General features: G+C 39.1%; 1 protein-coding gene across 3 annotated transcripts in view; it reads left to right on the top strand.

The window, feature by feature from the left end:
- Positions 1 to 26,518, top strand: part of LOC139691988 (dual oxidase maturation factor 1-like) — a 350,529-nt gene that overhangs the window by 184,082 nt on the left and 139,929 nt on the right. The gene's annotated exons all lie outside the window — the stretch shown is intronic.

Below are 26,518 nucleotides of genomic sequence, written 5' to 3' on the forward strand. Positions count from 1 at the left end.
TTTATTTGTTCCGCAGAATGAAAAACGGTTGCCCATAATGGAGAGGAAGATTTTGTTTCAGATCATTTGAACTGCTGCATCTCTGAATGCGACCAACATTTCATTTCCTTCGTGAGTTTCCGCTCTTGAATCGCCATTCTTTCGGGAGAGCACGTCATGAATCACGAATGTTTTTTTGGTGATTTTGCCTACAACCTTCCGCTGGGTAGTCTACCTTTTTCGCGTTCAGATTTCGTACACGCGATGTCCATTTTCCAATGCTTTACCCTCTGTAAATGAAGAGGAGAGTTTGAAATTATTCGAATGGCCGTTCTTAGTGCTTGGACTGGGGAGTTGGGGTAAGAGGGGAAAATGATTGGTGGCGTGCCTTGTCGGCCTCGCCTCTTGTGTTTTTGTCGGGGTGGTGAAGAGGTAGAAAAAGGAGGACAATGACATGGTGCCTTGTGTGATGAGGAAGGAAATAGCCTACTAGCACTCCTGCATTCTGACCCACGCACGTTGCCATGGGAAAAGTCTGTCTGCCTTACGTAACGAGGACGGCCTGTCGCCAGGAGTGATGGGAAAATAAAGGAAGAGTTTTCAAAGATAGCGTATCGTTTCATCTTTAAATCTGTACACCCAGGATAGTGAGTGAGGAAGGAGAGGGAGGAAAGGGATGGAGGGAAAATTGTAAGATTGTTATAATAATCTACGAGGTGTTCTCGGTCTTGGTCCCGTTGAATCCACGGAATTTGCGATGGTAATCAGACCGAGGTAGTCATTCAACTATGGCATTCAAGTTATGTCAACTTCTCGCATAAGCTGTGTCTAAAATTATGAGGCCATTTAAGTGTTTACCAAGAATCTCTTTTACAATCAGAATTAACTGCAGAAATCTGTGTAATCCTCTATAAGTTCCTTAATTATACCCGAGCATTCATTCCACTCATGGCGAAACGGAAACTAATCTGCAATATTATTTTCATTTCTATGATCCGGAATGATTTCCCACGCTGTACTTAATCAATGAATTCCTGGTAACATTGGGAAGAAAATCCACATTTGATCCCTTTCTGAGGCAAAATCATCATCATATTTTAGAGTTAAACTGCTTTTTGACGTGTTATAAACATAATATATATGCTGGGATCTATCATAGAAAACGTGTTTCTTAGAGGTTTTCTTATAGTAATCGTTTTGGTTGCAATATCCCCAGTGCACGTTTAATCACAGTTCAAAATCTGAGGTGAAATAAAATCCCCAACTTTGTCATTTACCAAAGAATTAAAGAGCCCATACGAACGCCATAAATTCTCTGGTAATATTTATTATTCCTAGGAAGCTTATATTGCCAATTAGTAGTATGGTGACATTGAAAATTGATACGGTTATGTACAAATACATTTGAATCTGAACTAACAGCGAAGAGTAAAAAAAATATTGGTTAAATATATGTTTGAAGTAAATAGGAAACCTCAAAATTTTGTCCTACCATTAGAAATATTCGATTTTCAAAATAATAATCTTTCAGTGACAGATATTCCAGGACGCCCAGCGAATAATAGTAGCATAAGGTCTAAGGAAAGTTTCTCGCATTCATCGATACCTGTTTTTCATCTTTCTTGTTCCTTGACACTTGATTATTGAAGCATGCTTTACGTACATAAAATTTGAAACGCTCACTCCCGTGTTTTTGAAACCATAATTCGTGAAAAATGCATTAAATCACAAAATTTCGATGAGAATTAGAGCAATGGGAATTATATAATCAGAATATAATCATTTCCAAAGTTCCATCAGTTACAAAGAGTCGTTTGGGCTTATTATTGGAAATTCCTTGTATGGGGTTGACAAAATTAGTTTAGGAACACGAACCAACTAGAAAATTTGGGGGAAAATACCCATAGACATACAAATTTTGAAGCTCAAAATATCTGAAGGAGTTCTTTGAACTTTTCAAGTGAAGTGAAATGATTAGCGTAGTATTATGCTCACATCGTCTGGGTTGTGGGGTCGCCCTGAAATTAAATTATTTTTAAAAGAACTCGCTCTAGCGCAAAGGTCACTAAAGTTGAGTCTACTACTGATCACACGCTGACACAATCGCGTCTCATGGCTCCCTGTGCAATAGGTCCGATCGCTGTATCACATGATATGGAATAGTATTGTTTATTAATAGATTCCTTGTTATGGGATTCACCATTTCACTGGTGTTTGATAAATTATATTTTGAACCTAGCCATTCAAATACTGTTAGATGTGTTTTGAGTATTTCGTCGGCTGACTACCCATTTTGCATGCCCATCGATTGGGAGGCATGATACCGAGACAGAAATCCCACCATCCTCTTTTTTCAACTCAGCCCGCCACTACCATCATGCTCATTGCGTGATTTTTCAATCCGCAGCCACCATCTCGTTATTTACGTGATATACATGTAGCCTTTTGAAAACTTGGAAGATTGGCAGAAAGGAAAAATTTCGGAGAGTAGTTGGAATTCATCTCGGAAAAAAATAGGCTTTGCGAGAATATCATCTGGCTGACGGAGATGCACATCGCCATCCGGAGTGGCGGAATAAACAAAACACCATCAAAGAAGAACCCCACATTCTTTACAAGATGGCTCTACAATGAGCGCATAAGGGGATTTTTCAAGCGATGTTGACTGGTATTATGCTGCAGGCTAGAAAGTTTTCCCACTTCCGGCGTTCTTCTTCGCTTAATGTATTTTTAAAATTTTCTCCTCTCCCTCCCACCGTTAACATTCCCGTCCATCAAATGGAAATGTATTCCGTCTCCCCTCGTATTGTGTCGTCAAAACTCGTCCATTTAGGATCAGGGGCGAGAGCATTTGGGAGAACCATCGCCTCTCAATCCCTCTCTCGCTCGCTGCGCGGCTGTGGTGAAACCATGCGGGATGACTTCCCAGGGGGAAAACAATTACAGCGTGAATGATGATGCCCATTTTTATTCCCGAACGCGTTTCGCAGTTTGGAAAGCTCTCGAAGGAATTGAATTAGGGGGATTCGTTGAAGGTGTTGATGGGGCCGTGGGTGAGAATTAAGGGGTGGGTGGTGTGGGGAAGTAGCGTGGTGAGATGCGAGGTGAGATGGAGAGAGGAGGAGGAGGTGGGGGGGGGAGAGGGAGGGGTGGTGTGGAAGGTAGGGCTCAAATACGACGGCGTGTTGCTGGGAGAAATATTCACCGCTCGTTAAGGTGGCTGGTTAAAGAGTGAGTTTGTGTTGCTGTGGACCCGCGCGGGAATATTATTCGGGGGCCCGAGATGGATTGCAAGTGGGCGTGGGAGAAGTGTCGGAGAGAATCGTGAAAGCGTTTCCTCCTCTCGAGAGATGAGCGAGTTAGTTATCTTCCTCTTTCCCTCCTCCCTCTTACTCCACCTCCTTATCCTCCCTCACCCCGCAGCACGTGTCCGTGCAGCCCTGGTAATCGGCGATCGAAGCGAGAGGTGAGAATGTTTGGTCTGCGATTCGGAAGTGCGTCACGACCGTCATCAGTTCGCAGCATTAAGCGTGGAGGCCGTTCTCACTTCGAGTATCACCTCTCCCACACTCACTCTCTCTCTCTCGATGGTTTATGTTGCTACATGTATCGACATGAGCCGTGACGATAATTCTCATTCGATTTTCATTTGATCATTATCGTATCGAATGTACCCCGATTTAAGATAATATCGACAAAGTTTTCTCGTTATTTGGTTTTAATACTCGTGTCTTTCAGGTTTCAAAAATTATTTCAACATAGTTGGTAATTCACTTGAACGGCAGAGTCTCCATCGATAATACTGAATCAACACATCATACTTACATGGATGGCTTCCGATGCATCGATTCGGCTGTATCGATAATTTAGATTCACTGCCCATTCCAGGTCAGCGTTCGTTTCCGTTTTTCAATACCTTCAAGGACGCCTCGGGCATCATTTTCATACATTTGTGTATAGATATTTCCTCCCCGAGCATCGGGGCCAGGGAGTGACTTGTACGTTGTAATTCGCCCGGTTTTGCATGCATCGTGGGGCTCTTTTTGCCCCGACTTTCACCTAATTAGTCCTTACCGCATGGCTTTCCTCCCCCGGCGTGAAGTGGATTAAATTGCCGCTCGTCCGGTGTTCGATTGCGAGTGCTCGTCAACTATTAAGTAAGAAGTTTGATGGTCGAAGATTACGCGACTTTGTTTGAAAGTGGTGTACTATCATTGCCTTTTTCTGCGTGCGTGTGTCAAGATGATTAACTATTGGGAAGTGATGATGTAAGATACAATGTCCGAGGAAACTGAGATCTGTAACTTTCGTTTTCTTGTTCCTTAAACAGATTACTATTTGATTATACGTATTTCCATGCCGCAGTAGGTAATTCAAATAGATCCGTTTTCATTGTTGCCTCTTTTTTGGGATATGAAAGTACCATTAAAATTTTTAATTTGTAGATTTGATATAAATACAAATAATAAAATGTTTTTACTTTATGGTTAATAGAACTACCTCTAAAACATGTCTTTCAAGCCCTAATGAGGGCACGGGGTGGAGTTCCAAAAAAGGCAGCAGTCTTTAAATTTGTGATTATGGGTGAATGGTAGAATTACTACGTAAAAGGAATGGCGGCTGACAAAAAGAGTTTTCGATTGGTATTGTTTGAATTCTTAACATTAATTTTATTTCATGGTCGGTAATAATTTGAGGGAAATTCTACGTAGTATTTCAAGTAGTAAATTCTGGTGATTATTTCTGTTATTCCGTTTCAAAATAGTGCTGTATGCTAATAACTCATTTCGTTTTGTGAGACGAACATGACAGCGCTACTCCTCTCTAGATTTTTTTAAGTTAAACTGTCTCAGCATTTGAAAGGATTCAAATCCTTGTCCTTTCTCCTATTCAGCCATATTATACTTATTTCCTTCTCGCAAAATGATTTTGACAAAGATAGTGGAACATCCCTGAACTCGACATAGTTACTTTGATAGAACTTTCTGCGATGGTTTCCGAGCATCGGCTGTGTAAAGCAAAAGTGGCATAAGGAATGAAAAATGACACATGCACAATTTAACATCAGTTTTCTACATCAAGATTTTTGGTGCCAAGTTACTCTATGGTGGAATCGCTTGTTCTTCTAATATTTGGCCCTATAAATATTAAAATCTACTTCAGTCCTTAATAATTTCGTGTTTTCCTCTAATTTACTACAGAATTGATGAATCTACGTATAGGTTTTAATATTAATATTCAGTGACTTCATCAATCGAAAAACTTGTCTAAATTCCTAGGCATAATTAAACAATGCATTGGGCTCGTTATGTTTCTGCACATTACTATGGCATCGGCCAATAATCGTATGATGCTGCTAACATGGAATTTTATATCGTCATATCAAAGTACAGATATTACCCAGCTGCTCCATATTTTTTTATTTATTTAGTGTTAAATGATTTTTTTTCCGTTTTGAAGAAAAGAGAAATATGCCAAGGGAATGTGGACGTGATGAATTAATGGATATCTCACCACAGCCCGTACCACGTTATTTTCTCACCCAAGAGCACAAGGGCATGCGATCTGACATACTTAAATTGACTGGTTTTGACATGTTGGAACTTAAATTATCCATCTCCTTTCGACTATATATCCAAAAGGGGTCTTTATGTTGACTTTTCAGCACGACGGCAAAAAATGAGATGGAAGCACTGCAGCGGTCTCTGTCCGAGGATTGAGTTATAATGCGTCTGGGCCCAGAATCAGGGCGGCTGATGCCAATATGAAAGAATAATAATGATAGAGGAAATAGTTACAATTGAATCGACTACTATAGTGATCTCACCGCCCCATTTTGCTTTCATTTCTACTTGTAAGGTAAAGCAGGATTTCAGGTAAAACAGCTGATTGATGAATTTCAAGCTCGAGTAGACGATGAAGAAGGGGTAACAAAAAAGAGAGCCCGTGGCACGTAATTCTCGGCGGTTTTTTAACAGCTGCACTCACGGGGCCCCATTATTTCCTTCGGTTCAACTATACCACTACATATCTGTATATCCTCCGAACCCTCAACTTTACGCACGCAATAAGAGTTACTCGTTATAAACAAGTCATGTTAATCTAAAATAAGGATTAAGAAAGAACGATAGCTACACAGTACAATTATTCATCCTCTGCATGAAAAAATACACGCAGAAAATTAAAAAAAAAACTCGTGGTCGTATGCGCAATAGCTGTTTTATTTCTCAAAAGTGCACTTTGGATTTAAAAAAATAATAAATAAAAGAATTTTTATATGGGTTTTCATTAACCTAACGGTAAACGGTATATTAGTTACAGTAATGATTACCAAAAGTACTATGGTGTTAAAATAAGAGGCATAAAATACGATAAAGATAATCACAAAATAGCACCATTTGATAGATCATCTTCGTCGAAACACACGAATGCAAGGCCATGGTTTTATCGTAATTGGTAGTTCAGGAAACCGACGATCCAGCACGACGACTATAGAGTTTCTCTTTTCTTTCAACACGTTTTGCAGTTTAAAACTTCCGGTGATGCACGCTTATCCAAACTATCGCCAAGCGAGGAATGACGACCCCTATGGGACGTTTTTAAGTTAATTTACCTTCTTACGAACTCAACCGAATCCCACGGTAAATTTCACCCACGACTCAAGACACCGGCCTTCGGGTTTTTTTTGAGACACGTGTTACTTTAAGTCGTCGAAAAGGCATCGAAATGAACTCTATCGCATACGATGGGGGCATGAACTCGAGTGAAATTTGCATTATTTATTTTTTATCCTCGATAAACCGGCCTCGGGGTATTAAGCGGGAAAGATCCCGCTGCGTATCCCAAAACTGCTTTCGATGTTCCACGAAACTTCGTCGCGGGTGACATTTTCATCGTCGGTGGAGAACAGCTGACTGATGTGCGGAGGGGTTGGGGGGATGACGAGGGGGAAGGAGCGATTGACGAACGTGGGATAGGGGTGAGGAATAAAGAGAGTGGAAGGTGAAGGGAGGAGGGGGGTGAATGAGTGGAGGTAGATAGCTGCCTGCATGTGCGTGTGGCGGTTGAGCAGGGCGAGAGAAAGGAGGGAGGGGAGTGAGACTGGGAAGCGGTGGGGGGAGGGCGGGTTGCTAGGGGAAGGAGAACCAAGTCAGCCTTGCTTGGAATGTCAGCCTCTCCGAGGAGTGAGGGGAGGAGTGGGGAAGGAGGTCGGGGAGAGGAGGAGGAGGAGGAGACGGACTGGCGGGTGAGGGATGGGGGGGTGAGGTGTACGAAGGGAAGGCGTTATTTTTCCACTCTTCTATCTTCCCATCCCCTCCCCAATCCACCCCGTTTCCTCCGTAATAAACCTTTCCCCCCCTCGTCATAAGAACTCCCTTCGCCACCGGTTCCCATATAAGCCACTTCCACAACAGACTCATTCCAACCCCCCCCCCTCCTTCCCGCTCACTGCCTCGCCCCAATCGAGCTCCCCTCCTCCCACCCTCCATCCATCCATCCCTCCCGGGTTGGTCTGTCTCCTACCCACCCCCCGCTTCAATCCGATCCCGGCTGGATCTCCGCGGCTATTTCCACCGTCGTCGGTGAGGGGGGCTTTCTCTTCGGTGTGGAGCGCGCTATGTCTACTCTGCCTCATACCCTCTGATTCCACCCTACACAACCCCCCTCCCCTCTCACCATCTTTCTCTTTTTTCCATCTCTCTCTCTCTTTCCCCACCCTCGCTCGCACATCACCTCTCTCGCGCGCGCGGCCACAGATCTCTTCCTGATTTCCAGTCCCTCATCCTCTCACGGTTCCTCCGCCCACACCAACTCCGACGACCTCACCACCTTGCTTGCTTATACGATACACTCACCCACCCGGCTGCGGTGCTTTGCGATGCTTGCGACGTATCGAACGCGATGCGCGATACTCGTGCGCTTTTCGCAGTTGCCGTGCTGAGCCTCAATGCGAGGTGGTGAGCATCACGATGCAGTTCAATTCTGATGAATCTGAGAATATACATACAAACAATATATATATATAAGTTCGTGTGTATATATATATATATATATATATATATATATATATATATATCTACGTTTAAATAAATATATACATACATAGATACGTACACATTCAAACACGAAAACCCGCAATACGAGCGTATTCGTATGGCGACCAAATATTCATTCACATGGGATGGATATTTGTCACATATATATATATATCTATGTGAATGACATATATATATATACATATATATATACAGATATATACACACACATATATATATATACATATATAGTATATACATATACATATATATACATATATATATATATATATATAATGTTTGTGTATGTGTTCAACATCAGTGTGGGAGATAAATTAAAACTTCTCTGTTTAGATTCCTATCACTGACCTCTGTTGAGGCAAGGCAACTCGCACAGAATATATTGCATGGCCAAAGAAAATAATTTTACATAGTCTTAGGTTGTTAGCAGCTGTGTGGCATCATTTGAATGTCACCTTGTTGGAGCTCAATCTCGGGATATACGTTACCCATATCACTGGGAGAATTGCCTCCTGATGTTTTATCATTTTCATTTATATTATTTTTTGCATTAACTTCATCATTTTTCTTGGAGTGCTTACCTTATTTATCTACACTTATCTACACTCAGCGCTGAAATCGTGGGAGAGGTATACATTGCCCACGCTATTCCTCCCAGTGGTGTCAAATAGGCATGTGTTTCTTAGCGGGCGCCAAAAACTCTCGCATTGGTTGGATCGTGTAACACTGAATTATGCTGGGAGAGGGGGTGGGGGGAGGGGAATGACACCTTTCTAAAAACGTTGATGCGTGGGCGTCTCTCGAAACCCAACGAACTCCGTACGTCTCGGATGGCTTCTCTCGTGATCCCAAAAGAGCATCCATCCATCCTCGCGTCGGATCAGGGGTGGAAATATCCGCATTCTTCTGTCCCTTCCCAACCACCGCCGCCCACCCTACGATCGCCCCTCTCCCTGTCTCTCTCTCTCTCCCGGCATCCGCCGAGGGAAATAGAAGGTGGGTGGGTGGGTGGATGGATGGTTGGATAGAAGGAGGGAGGGGACTGGCGTGCGAGAAGAAAAGAGGGTCGAAAATGACGCGGGCGAGGAGCGCGCGCCGACTCTCGCTTTCCTTTGATGGGATCCGCGACCCGCCCCTCCCTCCCTCTCGCGCAATCCTTTGTTGGCATTCGGCGGCACTCTACTCGCCCAATACCCATCGGGTGGGCTCGTCTCGTGGGCACGGTTTCGTTTGAATCATTGGGGGTGTGCGCGCGTTCCTTCGTCCTCGCGGGCTCGCTCGGGCCGAGGCGAATGAAAAAGTTTGCCCGAGGGATATGGAGGGTGGAAGGTGGAGGATGCGTCGAGTCACCCACCGATTGCGTCGCCGGGGGAAATTGCTGTTTATATCTCTCATCGAGATGATGTATACCGACATGGCCCGGGTTTAGCTTAAACTTTTTTTTCCGATTCTAATTAAAACTGACAAAAAGGTTGCAGTGTTGAATTACCCGAAGAAGAGATCCTTGCACCGTCATACGTATAGACTTATAAACGATAAACAGGAGAATAGCGGACTAAGTAAACTGGCTGGAACTCACATTACTATCGGACTTAATATGGCGAAAAATTATTGGAAGCATCTGAAAAATTGCATTGAGGAAATAAGAGTCCTTCAAACAATAGAATTAAAATGCTCTGCAGAGGTATTACTTGGCGTTGGTTAGACCTCATCCTACATATTCGTTGAGTAAATGGGACCCTACACAGTAGAGTATTATTTTAGAATTAAATAGGACACGGAGAAATACTCCCCGTTTCTTAAAGAATCGTTGTGGATTAGCGGAAAGCGTTACATTATTATTGGCGGTGTTTGGTTGGAATACATTGGAAGTACGAATATTAGGTATGTGTACGACTCAAATTATTAGACAATTCAGCACAAATCATTCGAGTTACACGCTGACCCAATGAATAATTTCGTACTGCTGTATAGTGGTAGGCAAAACCAGGGCGAAACGGAAAATTGGAAATAAGTCGCCGAGTCGATCGATATATTATCTCATTTTTCCGCCGTGCGATTTTTGATCACAGCAGTTGGGGACGTAATTTATGATTACACTTACCAAATGTCATTATCAGCGAATGGCCTCGAGGCGGCTTGCAGGGAAATATACACCTGCAAATCAAGTTGTCGCTTCTTTGCTACATTTTTCTGCCGAATCACGTGCTTCAAACCTGATGAGAGTTGACGATAGGTGGTAAATAATAATGAGTAATTTTCAGACATATAGAGCTGTTTAAGTGCTCCAATAATAAGATCTACGGACGTTACAAAAGCTACAATCATCAGATCAATACTGAAAATACCATTCTTTATATATTTTCTCTCAATTTCTTCCCCTCTCAGAGTCGTGCTGCTTCGCCCCTTTCGATTTCAAGTAAGTGAAGCAGTTCGAGTGTACGTGAGGAATTGCACGGTAGTTTCTAGGATTCCACGGCACCGAGCTCAATCTTATTATTTCTCTCTTCGGATATGGACTGGATGTTTTCAAAATAAAATTTAGTTTAATGAAGAATAAACTTGCAATACACATCGATGTTAATATTTAAATACCTTTCAGGAATAAATTCAAGGAACTTTATTCTGGGAAATCTAATTTCTTATCAAACTACATCCCTTTAAAGACTGACGCTCATCCTAAAGACTTTCCGTTGATTGCACTGAAAATTACCTCTTCGCTGATTTTTACGGCATTTTCTAGAGGTATATTCCTTCACCTATAAGGGTAATACCTGATATTTTTTCATGAAAGTTGATATGGGGTCATAATACCGGCGTCCATTATTTAATGGTAGCAGCTGGTCTGGATACTAATGAGAGCTAACGAATAAACTAAGAATTTAATTTCGAAGGTTAGAATAAAATGTTTTCGGTAAATTAATATTAATTGGAAGGAAATTATTTGATGATAATTTCTAATTCATGGGACAAATGATATAAAAATTACGTTTGGCTAAAATCTTTATTTTCCATGTTTCGGATAACTAGGTTTGTAATGAATAGTGAAAATTATGGACATTACCTAAATTATGTTATTCACAATGCTAGAGTTAATTTTTCTGTGCTAACTCAGTTTTAATAATTTGCCTCTGGCCTGAGTATGCCAATAATATTGTCTGTATTCTCGTAGAATTAAAGTACATCGTCTCTCTAGAAATAATTTTAACGTTTGGATTTAAAATCAAAAAGTTTATGATCAGTGAGTAAAATTTTGTACTGTGCAAGTCAACGCAGTTTTAAAGAAAAAAACAAAACCCGAATGCTAAACAGGATAAGGCATAATATGACGGTGCCCCTGCGTACCGCTATCAGCTACTTAGGCTACCAAATAGCCACAATGAGGCATTAAAATTACTATTTTCTATCATAATTAAGAAAAGAAAAATTCAATTTGGCGACGATTATTTTGCAACACGGGGGAAGCTGGTTGCAAAAACATTTATTAAAGATGTCAAGAAAGGATAATATTAATGTTTTCTGTATATTTATAGAATAGAAGGACAGCAAAGCGATAGTTTGCTCCATATGACGTTTATTTTTAGGTACCGCAACATCAATTTAATCACGTCTGTCTATAGAATCAATTATATTTTCCATCTTCAAAATTATCTCGTATTCCAGGATCCATAGGTGTTCAATGTACTATGTTTAAATCATTTAACTACGTAGATCTCCTTCTTGGACGTATATTGTTCTTTTACATCATGTATCTACTTACATGCAACTTGATCTACACTCGGATTTTAATTTACATCTGGAGCGTTAACCTTGTGGCTTTGTCGAATTTTCCTGGAAGAACAGATGCTATAATTTCAGTAACCAATCTTGATATCTCAGTGTTTCTAATATCTTCACCTGCTCGATCTCATCCGAAGTGGATGTTAGAGGTAACAGCAAAATAGTATGCGCTCCATTACGAAAGAGAGCATAATTCATGAGCGCCAATACCTAACTGCGGCTGCGTCCCATCCGGGAGTCAAACTGAGTGTTCTATTTTTTTCCCAGTTTATTTTACTCTTAAAATAAGATGAATGTGGTTGTCGATTGAAGAAAACGAGGCGTGTCAGGTGGAAACGAATGCATTTATTCATTTAAATAAATGCAGTTTACCATTATTTTAATTATAACTGGCAGCCACTCCATCAAATACACCTAAATCCTTCGTCAACGGTGATTCCGCACATATTTCCTGCGAATTAATGTAACCCAAGCGTGATTTTTGACGAATTGAAAAGAAAGCTCTTCCGGGTGAATTTGAGAGGGCATTTACTTTTTCTCTTTGCGGTATTTCATCATTCGTCTAAGTCATCAGACCGGCGATTTCCTGATTCTATTTATCTTTGGAAGAAGGAATCTATGTGAATAAGGCAGTCAAGCTTCCATAACATAGCTTTTAGGAGCAGACAAGCGTTACATGTGTTTCCACTTCGAATGCTACAATCCGCGGCCGCCTGCCATTTCAAGATAGCCTGCCTCCGCCTCATAAGCATGCAGATTACAACTCATTTGGTCCCCCGAGTCGTCGGCTAAGGGCACAATAAAGGCAACCAAATGGATCTTTCGTTCTGCTTTATAATCGTCTTGATTTCCGGATTGCTCTGAATGAAGAATAAGCGTGACTTTCTTACGACTTTATTTATAGTTTCGCAGTGCTCTGATACTATTCGTATATAATGCTGTTGGTTTATAACTTGAATGTCTGGTCTCATGAATATGAATCTCATGGCCATGAATGGGCACATAAATAAAAAAAGACATCGCTCTATGATACTCAAAACATGCATATGAAATATGTTTTATTATTTTCGTGTCAAATAATATTTTAAAAAATATCAAAAAAGTCTCATTGGGTCTGTTCTAATATTTGGAGGTAGTCATGAAGAAAATTATAATTATCTAGTAGTATTCCAGGCGAATAAATCATCCACTGACACCAATAACATTTTTTTTAGCGTTACAAACTTATTCCTTGAAGATAAAATATAAGTAATTACAACTGAAACACATCATTAGTTTAATGAAATTATTCAGGCAAATAAATTAATCAGTGAAATAAAGGAAAGCTGAGTAACATATTATATTTATTTCATCACACTGTCAAATTTTCATTGAGCATTTATTTCGGTGGAAATAATTCACTACAAGCTGTGATTTGGAATGTTGAATTCTAATTTCAATCGCAATTATATAGTGACACCTATATCCTCTCCGAAATAATATGAGAACTTAGATGTGTGCAATATATGAATATTAGCGACATAATTTTCACCGACCTACACCCTCTCCAACCGGCCAGTATTTGGAGATTTTAATTTTATAACGTTCCAAAATATTTTTTTAAGCCATGGAAGAACTATTTGATTTTCCTGCAAAAAGAATTATTATTAATAGACCACTATGAACGATACCTTTAGCCAAAATTGACTGTAACGTATTTAATTTCATAGTTATGTTAAATTGAAAACGTTTTCTTCGCAATTTATTACCTGCAATTAGTAATTATTTAAGTAGAGCTTTAAAGTACAACAGAGAATATAACAAGAACATGTAATGAAAGTTTTCTTTCATAAAAATACTCTTTTCTTAAAATCAAACAATCTATTCGTGAAGGCACCAGAGCTAAAAAAAACTGTATCCAGTTTGATCGTCTGAAGTGGTATTATTTACTATCGAGTTCGCTTTCTTAAAAACAGTCAGTATTTGATTTTTTATGTAGATGGCTGTTTTATTATTGCACGACTGACATATGTGAGTCAGCCTAGTAAAATCCTTAATATTTGAGGCGAAACAAATTAAGATGACATTATTTCTGTCTTACTTGTCTCAGTTGGGGGTACACTAAAAGCCGCTAATTGGTCACTTAGTTAATTTTCATAAAAATACTGGAGTGCTGCCTAAGTTTTTAGTTTACTACTTAGACTAAACAAGAGTAAAATATCTCTTTCATGAAAGATCCACGCTCAATCTATCGCGGTAAAAGTTGTGTAGACCTAAAAAATCTGTTCTAATGAGTTGAGTAACTTTTTGCATGGACATGATATTTTATACTAGTCACGGCAAAGCCATATTTTAGCATATCACGTGGATCTCATATTCCAGCTAAAGCTTTTTTTTAAGTTGAGGAGCCGCATTTTATGTAGAGGAAGACGCAAGGCAATCAATCATTGCAACACAAGGGAGCAATATGTTTAAGTACAGGATCGTCTTTCATCGCATCCACTAGCGTACGCTCATCTATGAAAAGCCACGGCTCCTCGCATTCCTTATTTACTTCCTTCTTTCACTCCCCAACTCTTCGAGCCAGGTCTTGGCAAAGGTAATCTCTAAATTTTGATCGAAAGAAAATGAAAATAAATATTTAAGTGTTCCCAATGATATTTTATTCACCCACGTTATTTAAAATTAATTTTCCCATAACATATATTGCTGGAGCCGTTCATACGCCGAAAATAAATATAAATTAAATGTAACCAACTTATTGGGAGATAGCTATTTCAATTTAAAATTAAAATATTTAATAGCTATTGGAATTAGCCCGCGTTTTAATTTTTTATCATCTATAATATAATTTCTTTGTATTCGAAATCGTCGAGATTTTCCCAAGAGTTGGAGGTGCCAGTCGACGAGCTAAGATAAAATTCAGGTCAGGAGTTATATTCTTGTTTTGCGAGAGACGGTATGCCAGCTGTTTGAGAAATTTTATTCATCATAAATGGCGAGATATTCATTTTTGCTTTCTCGCAATCGATTTATGTGAACCGTAGGAACGGTTTAATGGACGAATTTAATTAAGGCATAGGTATTTGTTACCTGACATAAAATACGGAGTACATTAACACATACAAGAAAATGTAAGCATCTATAAATCCAATGGTAATTGAATTTAAAGGGTAAAAACATCCTAATTTTTAATAATGTTAAATCTTAGTTTGCATGGAAATATTGGAGCTTATTGAACCTATACAAACTAAGGACCCTTAGTCAATCAATGCTCTGTGTAACTTCTAAAAGTTCAACTCTCCAGGATTAAATGTAAAATACGCGCTGAATGTAGAATATTCATTAATTATCCTCAAGAGTACTTTGATATGTCCAGTGGTGACATGTGTATTCCTAATTTTTGCTTTATTCAAATAGAAATAGGCGCTTGAAGGAATGAAAGACGTCTCCATAATAATTAAATCTTAATATGGGTGACTGCACTTAATGTAGCCTATATAGCCATTTTTAGTTAATGATGATACAAACGATATCAGAGAACATAGAGGTAGGTCTAATATTATTTTGTTAGGAATTTGCGCGGAAATATATTTTTCTCTAGCCAAGAGATATTAGTGTGTATGATAGTATGCTGCAGGATATTGTATAATGTAGATGTTGATTTCTGCTTTAATTTTATGGCAATTTAAACACTGCGTTGTATCTACCAATTTTTAGCATTAAAATGTGAATTGTCATTATGCTATAAGTTATGATACATATTTATAGTCAACCCTTGACGCTATGCATAATATTGATATTAATGATACAAAGTTACAATGTATCCGCTTATAATCGAGGAGAGAATGGTTCATGGGAAATTGAGTTTGGGAAAATGGCAAAACAATGGTAATAAAGAAGGCAAAATGGGAATGGGGTCATACGAGTAGAAGGTTTTATAGATTTGATACAGATTTTCTGTTTTCACAAAAGTGTTTGTTTTGGTAAATCTAAATTTTAACGACATAAGACTTTTTTTTTGCATTACTAACTCGTATTGATTTGTTCTTTAGCCAATTTTTAATTTTTGATGAATTCAAACCTTTTGGGAAGGCTTTCAAAAATTGAAGGCTTTCAAAAATTGAAAATTTCCAAAAATGTAAATTAGTTTTATCAGATGAATGCGCGCTATATATCGAGGTGCGCCTATCAAATAAAAAAAAACACTTTTTTAATCGATTTCTAGGTGAAAGGGAGATTTCAATTCACACTTTCTCCGTTTAATCCAGACCGACGAAAATTAGATCGGCAACTAAACATTGTAAAAGTTATGACTCTGAGAGCATTAATTTGGATCTCACCATGTTTTTTTTTAAACCCTATAAATCATTGGTTGTTAAATATTTTTCTCGTATTTCCGGTGCAAAATTGACACCCGTATGTATTTTTTTCTTTTCCTTTTGTAGGTAATCAAATTGTATTATAGGTTGAATTTAAAATTTCCATGTTCGTAGCCGTGGGCACTATACGTCCTTTCTGAATGAGAGTACAAATACATTAGCCTTTACAAAATTTGCTGGTAATGTTTATACGAAGGTTTTATATGTACTATGGCATATATAATGAGTCTTTCCCAATGTTTCTTTGGAAGTAAGCTGCAGAAAATCCCGACAAACCCAGAATTTCCTATATATATGATAATGGTGATATATGGCCGGCAAAACTTTAAAATTGGAGAAAATAGGCTTATGTAACACATTTAAAAGAAGCCTTGGGAACTTAGCAATATTTCGCGATGCATGAGTTGATGAATTTTGGGATGCAATAAGTGATCTTAAAAAAATCACAAACAATCCAACAACATCCCTTGCTACGAATCATCACAAAACTAAGGGAAAAGAAAGCATTTTCCCCATCTCAGTCCAATAATATTTTAACGTTAGATGTTGGGGTTGTGATTAATTTACCAAAAGTATCTGCGAAAAAGAAAAATATATAAGAATATGAAAGGTGAATAAGTAGAAAGTAGAAATGAAATAAGAGAGGAATGTTTGAAGTTGCCTAAAATGCGTGGATCCTATGTGACGGGTACAAACTATCAAACCAACCGGTATTAATCGATTGGCAATGCTGCATATGATATCTTATACTTCGGCCAAGCGCATTTAGTATTCATTATTCAATAGTTTTAAAGCTAATCTTTAAACAGATTAGTCATCTGGAATGTTTCGCTAAGTAATTGTGATTGATTTAAAGGTGTGTTAATGAGTGATTTAGTCATTAAATCTAACTCTCTGTGTTTTGATTTAATTAATTAATCGTGATTTTTTCTTTCGTATTCTTCGCATGCTTACTGATTTTTATCATCATCGATAAAGTGCCAGTTTTGCAATGCTCCAACATTCATTTCACATGATTTTTTATGTTAAATAACATGGTAGTTGCAAATATTCTCTTTAATTAATGTTTCCTCATTACATCCGCCATTGATAGCTACAGATAGGGTTAACATTTATTTTTTATGTGGCATGTTTGTACTTTATTTGCATAACCAATGCAGTTAAAATTTAAAGTTCTCAACTTCAGAGCTAAAAAGTTACTTTGAGAAAAGTCCTAAGAAGAAAAGAAAATGGTCCTTCGGTTATGGTTACTATGGGCGGAATATAAATGATGTAGATTTCAATATTTATTTTGTTCACTTCAATTAAGAGAAGAGATAATTTTCAAGATATTTCTATGACACTTATTAATTATTGACTAAGCAGACTCAAAAGAATAGGGCATGCACGATTAAATAGCAAACATTTTTCGGTGAAAATAATAGCTGATATGAACTGGCATACTCGAAGCGTATATGCTCACCGCTTCTTTCTACCTGCTTCTAATTGGAATACCTAAGGCCGTTGAATTCTTTATTACCTTAAGCGTTTAAATCTCTAAGGTATTCAGGCGTTGAAGTCTCTCACGGCTCCATCTCAGTGGAGGTCCTTAAGCTTCCAAGCATTAATCGGAGAGTCTCGTAGCACGAAAGAATGCAAAATGAATGGATCTGTCCGAGCTTCGTGGCATCGGGCGAGTGTCCCAAAGTGAGAACGTAGTTCCAAATCTGCCATTTCCCATTGCCTTTCACCTCTGTGTGAGTGCGAGGGTTTGTGTTGTGGGGGAGAATGGTGGAAGGGAAGAGGAGTTTTTAGGTGATATACGTAATAGCTGGGAGGGGGAGGAGAGAACTAAGAGGGGAGCGGGTTAATACGAGCGGGGAGGAGTATTATTTTATATATACCGAACGCCCAAGTGCGTGCGGCCGGCGAGGGTGGAGCCGACCGGTCACGGGTGGCTGAGCCCGCTGATTGGAGGGCTCCTTCCTCCGGCCCTTCTCCACCTCCTCCCCCCACGGCCACTCCAAACCCACCCCCTAGCGCCCACCCCTTCTCTCTTCGGCTTGGATCTTGCCATTCGCCGAGGTGTCAGCGCGGGGCGCCGGTCTTCACCTCCTCACACTCCCCCTTTCTCGGGTGAGTGAGCCAGTCACCCCCCCCACCACTTCCCTCCGGCTCACCCACCCCCTCTGCGAGCACCGACACACTGAGATTGTGCGCCGGTCCGATGTTATGCAAAGTAAGCGATTCCAAGTCGCCCCTCCACCCTCCCCCCGCCCCGCTGCCTAGGGGAGGGTCGCGAGGGGACCACGCGGGAACGGAGCGAAGGGAGGGAAAGCAAGGAGGAGAGGAAAATAGAACCTCGAAACGGGGTCGGCCTTTGTTCGCGGAATCACGTAATTCGGTGATTAAAAGCTGTGGAATACGAAAAAAAAATGTCTACGCCAGTGAGAACTTTGTTCAGATGTTTTCGTATCATTCTCTTCGTTGCAATGACAAGTTTTTCAAATTCTTGAAAGGAATCTCCAGCGATATTCTCAGTTTTTAAAATACTTTTTATTTATGGTTGAGGGAGCATGCGTATATGCTTGCAATTTAAATAGGAATATGGAATATGAAATTTTATCTCTCTACTGTATAGAACTATCTAGGTTGGTGAAATTTCTGTTTGAAACATGAACGTCGAGTATTTGAATATGCTTTCTCCATGGTTTCAAATTTAACATTTCATGTTTCTCCTCTCTCAAGGCTTTGTTCACTGTCCAACCACATCACCGTGGAATGATACAGATACTCAAGGAATCGAAACCATAACGATACAGATATACAGATACTCGATACTCGACAGATACGGAACCCTAACGAGTAAGGGCTTCGTATTCGTCGAACACTACTTAGCATTATTCTTCGTTCTTGAATATATATATATATATACATATAGGTATATTTATTTATATTTATGTATATCCAACCAACTGCTTTACATTGTTCCTTTCGTCCCTTGAATTGAGTTTGGGTTTTAGCTGTCTCCTATCCGAGGTTCCCACCCATTAAAAGTATTCTGAACGACACTAGTTGGAGTGTTGAGTTCTTTGCAACCCAAAATGTATTCTGAAAACCCAAAAGCAGTCATTATATGTTTAAAAAAATCAAATCAGTATATCTAATAATTTACAGTTTTTACCAACATCATTTCGAAATATTTCTTGAGATAAGTATTTATGTCCCATTTCATCACGCTTGTATCAAGAAACCGCTTCCGGTAATCCATGTATTTAGCATGTTGCTGGCATGCATATCGCCAAATAAGGACCCCAAAAGTTATTCATAGGATGTCATAGTTTAAATTACGCGAATATAATAAATTTTCGTAAAATGCAAAAGCTATGCAACATTTTGTGAGGGAATTTATTATTCTTTACCTTGGAATGGGTTTCCTCAGAGAACTTGAAACGTTGAAACTGTCGCTAACAATTAATTATGTATTTTACATGAACATTATTCTTCATTCTTGTGTATATGAATACGTATGAACATGTATTTCCTTAGGCAATTGAATATAAGTCATATCCGTTCAAAATAAATACTCTCTGGAATCCATTCATTGAAATGGCCTCCATTTTGATGTATTTTTACCTTTTGAGAATGATGATTTGCGCTGCTGTTGCTTTGTGGAATAGAATGACAATACATTATTTGAGTAAACAAAAAATTTATCTCTGTCACCATATTAAATAAACACGCCTATATTTACTGGCGAACATATGCAAATTCAAGCATAACGAGCTAAGTCAGCGACTTTTATGTCTACATGGTACTTTAATGTGAAACTTGATTTTCTTTATTGGGCAATTGGGTACTAGGCAAAAATATACCGAGCGTGAAACCATTTGTGGTTAAAATCCAAATGAATGAAAAAAAAGATTCCTTCCCTAAGCTAAGTTGATTCAGTCTGTTAGTACTTAACCTATAATCACTGGCCCGCTTCATGTGGTAAGCCTCAAAGAGAAAATATCATGTCGTCCTTGGACATGTGGTTACGCTTCTTGAAAGTCCTTTAACCAGTCCAAACATTTATGTAAATGTAATTCGTAAGTGCGCTGATAAAAAAAACCTCATATGCATGATTTACATCCGGTCTTCGGTTTCTTGGTTGATGATCATCGAAATGTATATGTAATTAGCAATCCCTTTACTCGAAATCACTTATGACATATAAATGACGGACCTTTCTATTATTAACTGTCAAAAGTGGCTAAATATTTAAATAAACTATAATAGGAACACTGTAATTTGGTTGTACTATCTCTTTTACCGCATCAGGTAAGTAACAATGAAGTTTAAGCACGTACGACGAAGAAATCAAATGGGATGCAGAGAGAAATGTAATACATTTTTGTCTTTTGAGTGTCCATCGGTAACTGTCATAAATTAACACTTTATTAAGCACATATACGATCATGTGCTCATAAATAGCAAAGCTATTTGCATAGGCAAGAATAGGAAGGGTAATGAATGCTAGGCTCACCGTATAGTTCCCTCAGTTTATATTTGTAATCTTGTTAAGTTTGCTAATCCGATTCTTCATTATGAATTTGTCATTGACCATTTTGTTTTTTACTCAGAATTCCTCCTGAAGGTCCACAAAATGGATTGCCGATGTTTTATCATTTATAAATATTGACCCATTTAAATTAGCTTCAGTTTAATTTTGGGGAAGCTTTCTTTCTCATAAAAGTATTAAAGTGTTTCGGCGGTTGTAATTTCAGGCCCTCAATATGGCTGGAGGATGATTTCCCTCGTCGATCCATTTCAAATCACAGGGCGCATCTCCACTCGATAAATCAAACATTAAGCTCTAATTTAGAAACCACATTTTCAAGGAGGCTCCTTTGAAGAGTGGGCCATTTTTCTTCCGGCTACCTAGCGGTATTGATGCGTTCGCTCATCAAAATTATGACTTTGCGAAAATTATTGCAGTTTCTTTCATTTTTACGTGATTGGGTTGCTTTTGCTTTAATAGTGGATGAGTCAATTAGACGCAATGTTCAAGCGCATTGCCCAATTCGTAGGTCCGGTGATTAACTTGCTGGTCAGAAACATGGGAGTTTTCATATTCAGATCTCTCATCTTATGTGTTTATTAGTGTTTTTATAAATGTTTATTTTGAAATAAATTTTATAAATTAAGTGTCTCATGTGATAAACCTAATTTCTTTTATCAAAAACTTTTAAGTTCTAAAACTTTTCTGATCAAAGCTTTTGAGGAACAGCTCCGATTTGATTCACTCGAGATATTTTGGTAAAGTTATTTTTTATCTAATTAATTCACGACAAATCTATGGAACGATGTATGCCTACGAGTTGACTTCCCACTATTTGCTTCAAAATACCCAATCAACTCGACATCTTAGAATTTTCTTATTCATTCGCAAGTATCGTCAGCAGTTTTTAATTGCATAGCAGCCCACAAACTCAGCAACGTTCAATTAAGCTGAGAAATAAATAAAGGATTAGAGCGTTTTTATTTAGGTTGACTCTACAGTAAGGTCAAGACTATCGAAATATATCGAAGTGAGGATAGGATGGTTTACAAATGGTCACTTTTAATTGTCCAACTCCGAAATGGACTTAGCTCCTTTAGCGGCAATTTACCGCAAAAATAAATGTTGCATCGCCTTTGTCTTTAACATGGGACAAACATTAATCCATGAAATTATCAATAACTAATTCAATCGCAAATATTTGAATCCTGGTTTCAGCGTTGCCAAATCAGTTACGTTTGCTGAAGATACCTTTGAACCCAAGGACACGATTCGCCCGATGAATTGTATCGATTCAGTGCTTCTGATTGCATAGAAAATCTTCCGGTTACGAATGAGCTCTTCTGCGGGTAGCTGCGGCTACGTAACGACTGTTCAAATCGACTTCGACATCGTTAGATCGACCCACCTCCACTTCCTACCCTTTCGGTCGCCGCCTCCCCAGTTCTATTCGGGGCTGGAGAAATATGGGGCGGGTCGTTCCCGGGGAGAGCTGGAACGAAGAAAAAGCGGTCGTTGGAGAGTCAATTAAGTTCGCACGAGTAGGTGTGTGTTGTGGTAGTAGGTATGTACTCCCCCCCCCACACCCGCCGATGGAGAGTTTCACTCCTTTCGGACCCAGGGAGGCGACCCGGTCCGAGTGGCCGGCCAATGAGATGGACAATAAACCTGATGTGCGCGCCAGGTTGGGGAGAGGTGGCCCTTGCTCGCGGCGCACCGGTGCATGCAGACGTGTGGCAATTACTCAGCGAGGGGCGGGGCGAGGGCAAACACGCCCAAGTCACGACGGGCAAACAGAAATATAAAATTCTTGTGGGCTCCCTGAAGACGAAGTTGAAGTTGAAATTCCGCTCCCAGCAGTAAGGGGGTGTAACAGCTGCCCGTTGGTGAGAAGCGCGCGCGCCTTGGGATGTTTTATTTTAAATCCTCCCAGCGATCCTGGTTTCCCGTTGGTCAGCTTCCTGTATTCTATGGATTTTAACTGTGAACATGATTTAAATGGCCTCGTGGAGCTTTATGACAGTCTTTGGAATCATAATCCAAACTGTTAAATTACTGAGCCGGATTCTTCTGTATTGAGTCATACTTTAAGTTTGTTTGTTCATACGAGGAAGAAAAATGAGGGCATTATGACTGCAATCAACTTCCTTGCAAGACTTTTTTTTTTGAATGAGTACTTAGAAAAGGATCAGTTAAGATCTAGGAAGATGGTTACGCGTGATGCCATAGCATTAATGAGGTCACTAGTAGAAAGGAAAATAAGAGTACATCCAGGATGGATTTGTATGCTTTGTTAATATTGATAAGGCAGTTGCTAAGATAAACTCTAGTAAACCAAAGTAAACTCAATTTGTGAACAAGTTGCAAAAGATATGAGTGGACAGTAGGAATAGGTGACTTACCCGAAATTTGAGAGTCCACGACTGCACGGTTGCGGCTAGCGAATGGAGAGTCTTGATAGGCGGTGCGAGGCTGGGAGTAGGACACGGATGTCCATTATCACATTTTCTTTCCAATATATATGCAAAGGGAATGACAAGAGAGGCATGGGAATGACTGGAGGCTGGGATAAAAGTAGGTGAGGATCTTAATCCTTAGGCTTCCGCGACGTCTATCTGGTGAATCCATGATGTTCCGGGAATTACCGTCGCGTAGGTGAGTTGATAGACAACTATTTCACCCCAAGTCCTGGAGGTGAAACAGTAGTCTATTAGCTCACGTACGCGATGGTAATTCCCGGAAGCAGCATGGATTCATTAGATGGGGAACTCTTCAAATCAGTTGCAGTAGCATGATAATTGGGCGTAAGTCAGCCAGTTACCCAAAGGGTCACATTCCTGATGTGGCCCCTTTCAGAATCCGTGTGAAAATTATGAGTTCATAATTAATCATAAGAGATAAATGAAATGAAATTTTCAAGAAAGAGTAATGCTGAAATAAAAATTAATGTTAAACTAGAACAGGTAGACCATTTCACCTATTTGGGAAGTGTTTTGGAATTGGGTGGGCTGATTGGTGTGGACAGAAAAAGAATTGCCTAAGACAGAGAAGCGAGAGGAAGAGGTGGGAGTTGATGACAGGAGCCACAAGTATAGATAAAAAGAAAAGACCAGTGAAAATTTTAATACAGAGCATAGTTTTATGTATGGCTCGAAAAGTTGATCGTTGAAGCGTGAGGATCGTTGAGGTAAGCGTAGATTGGGAGCTTTCAAGATGTGAAGATGTGGGTCAGGTGAAGATGGAGAAAATAAAAGTGAACGGAATGAAAAACTGAAAATAAAGCTCTACGTATAGTAAGGAAAGAAAGAAGGCTGTTGGGAGATTTTCCAAGGAGTCAGGACAAGTGGATGCCGGAGGTACAAAGAGGTCAAGGGATGATGAATGTGGTTATAGAGAGGAGAGTTCTGGAAAATCGAGATAAAAATGGGAAAAGAATAGGATAATATTTGGATAAAATTAAGGTAGGTAGCTGTTAGACATTTACTAATAAACTAATAGATTGAATTCACTCTTCTTTGTTCCCTCACTGCACTCTTCTTCAAAATGCATTCGAAATAGGCTGAAGTGTGAAAACCGAATGCAGGCAAGCCAAGCTGTATTTTCAAGGTGTTTATTTACCATCAATAAAACTTTCGACTGCCGAGCCATTAGCAAAACAAATTGGTAGGGAATTATTATAAGTTCAGTTTTTTTCAGACCGTGTACTTAAAATATGTTGCGTACAATCAGTTGGGAGGGAAAGCTCATATTTCGTATGTACGCCTGAAAACGAACCACATTGTAATTTCAGGGCTCATGGAAGGTGCTATTTTCCTGCCTAAACTGAGGACACAAGGATCAGGCATGTTGTGTACACTATCTCTGCTATATTCCAATTGCGAATTCGAATAATGAGTTTGTAGCTCATGTTATGGAAACACCCTGCTACCGGACATAAATATCCAAAGAAGCAAATATTTTTTTTACTATTATCGGACGTTCTTAGTGATTATCCGAACCAACCGAATTCTTAATAGTTACAGCTTTCGCTGCTCTTTATGAGCAGCCTTACGCAATTGAACGGGAGCACATTATTAAGAGCAGCTCCGAATAAATAACTAACACCTTGAACTCTAAGAAAAATGAAGATTTCACCATGGCATTTATTTGTGGGCATTAAATAAAATATGGGATGGCATTTAGCCGATTCCTTATTATTATTATAAAAACATCTGCACCTAATCATTTAAAAAAAGACTTCTCCAGTGCACAAGCTATTATTTGATCTTATCCGATTTAATTATTCGATCAAAATATATAAACGGCCTCAAGTGCCTTTTTAACTAGAAAGAGTCGAATTAACAAGACAAGCTAAAATTTTCACAAGCCCAGGAAAATATGAGAATTGAGAAAAGGAGCATTAGTTTCAAAATTATCCAAATAAATTGATAAATCTTCACTGGAATAATAAGGCTTTGCAATATTTCATGGGGAAGTAGCATATATTAGTTGCCGCTTTAAAAAAGGAAGACTATCGCTAAAAGAAGGCTTTTGGACTCCATCTGGTGATCAAGTATCTTTTTATCTCGTCGGTAGTTAATAGCTCATCTGAAGCCCGCGATGTATGAGGTAGATGAGTAATGGCGCTTGCTGTCATGCGTGTTTATAGTGGGAGAAATCGCCAAAATCTTTAGCTGACATTTATAGTCCACCTTGAAATCGCTCGGCTTTTCATCCGATCAGTAGTCTTAGCGATAAATGCCTCGTGATTATAGGTGTTCGGAAGGAATATCATCAATAAAGATACTATTTGATCCACCAGATTCGAAAAAAGATTAGGTCAAATTGAGGTTTCCGCTATAATATGATCAAGTTTTTTGTCTCATTTTCCTCTCGCATACATCTCTTCCTAAATGTGAACAAGATTTTTCTCGCACGACTGACCGCAATAAGGCACTCACTGCTTGCCCTTCGCAATGGGAGGAGGGAGAAAGAAAAAACCTTTATGATCACCCAAAAAATTTTCTCTTCACGGTTCAGATTACTCGCTGTCATATCTGCCGGCGTCATTCTCTTCGAGTATTTCTCGTTTCCTTTGTTTCTTTTCCTCACGCAAAAGCGTTTTTTCGTTAAAACTTCTCCTAACGTCATCATTTGGCATCTAGAGTATAAATTGCTTGACCGCGTTAATCACATGCATTTTTTTGCCTATTAATTTTTATTGATTGCATTAATCGTTTATTTGAAGGGTTATAAACATAAACTAAAGTTATAAGTCAACATTCACTATGTGATGAGTCTGAATGATCACTATTAATGCTCTGTGCATCTTTGATTAAGAAAGATCTTTTCTTCAGCCACGTCGGTACTAAGTATTATTGACGATGAAAGAATTAATTACCGATCAAGTTGGGTGAAACAACCTTTTTTTATTATTACCTCAAATTAAACGATTTCCTGATTTGTTCGAGTTTATTTACGAATCAATTACTGAACCTGGTTCTTGGCAGTCCATGTTATTAATATAGTTGCGTAAAAGTCATAACAAAGGAACATTTTACTATCCATTTTTTTACTTAACCCATCATCCCAGAGCTTGCCACAAATAATGATGAAAAAGTTCTTCAATTTGTCTTTCAAGAAAATTTCTGTCATCCAGACACATTTACCCTTCCCTCGAGATTATAATTCCGACGAAAGGTTTTTTTCCTTCTACCCAAATGCTGAGTGTAATGTTTTCAAACAACGATGACACACAGGAAAAAACCTAAAAATAGGGTAATATGAGGGGTAAGATGAGAATAGACAATTCTGATTGAAGAAATAATTTGAACAAGGAA

This window comes from Hetaerina americana, unplaced genomic scaffold, assembly GCF_022747635.1.
Source record: "Hetaerina americana unplaced genomic scaffold, ioHetAmer1.1.p SCAF_4, whole genome shotgun sequence".
Classification (NCBI taxonomy): domain Eukaryota; kingdom Metazoa; phylum Arthropoda; class Insecta; order Odonata; family Calopterygidae; genus Hetaerina; species Hetaerina americana.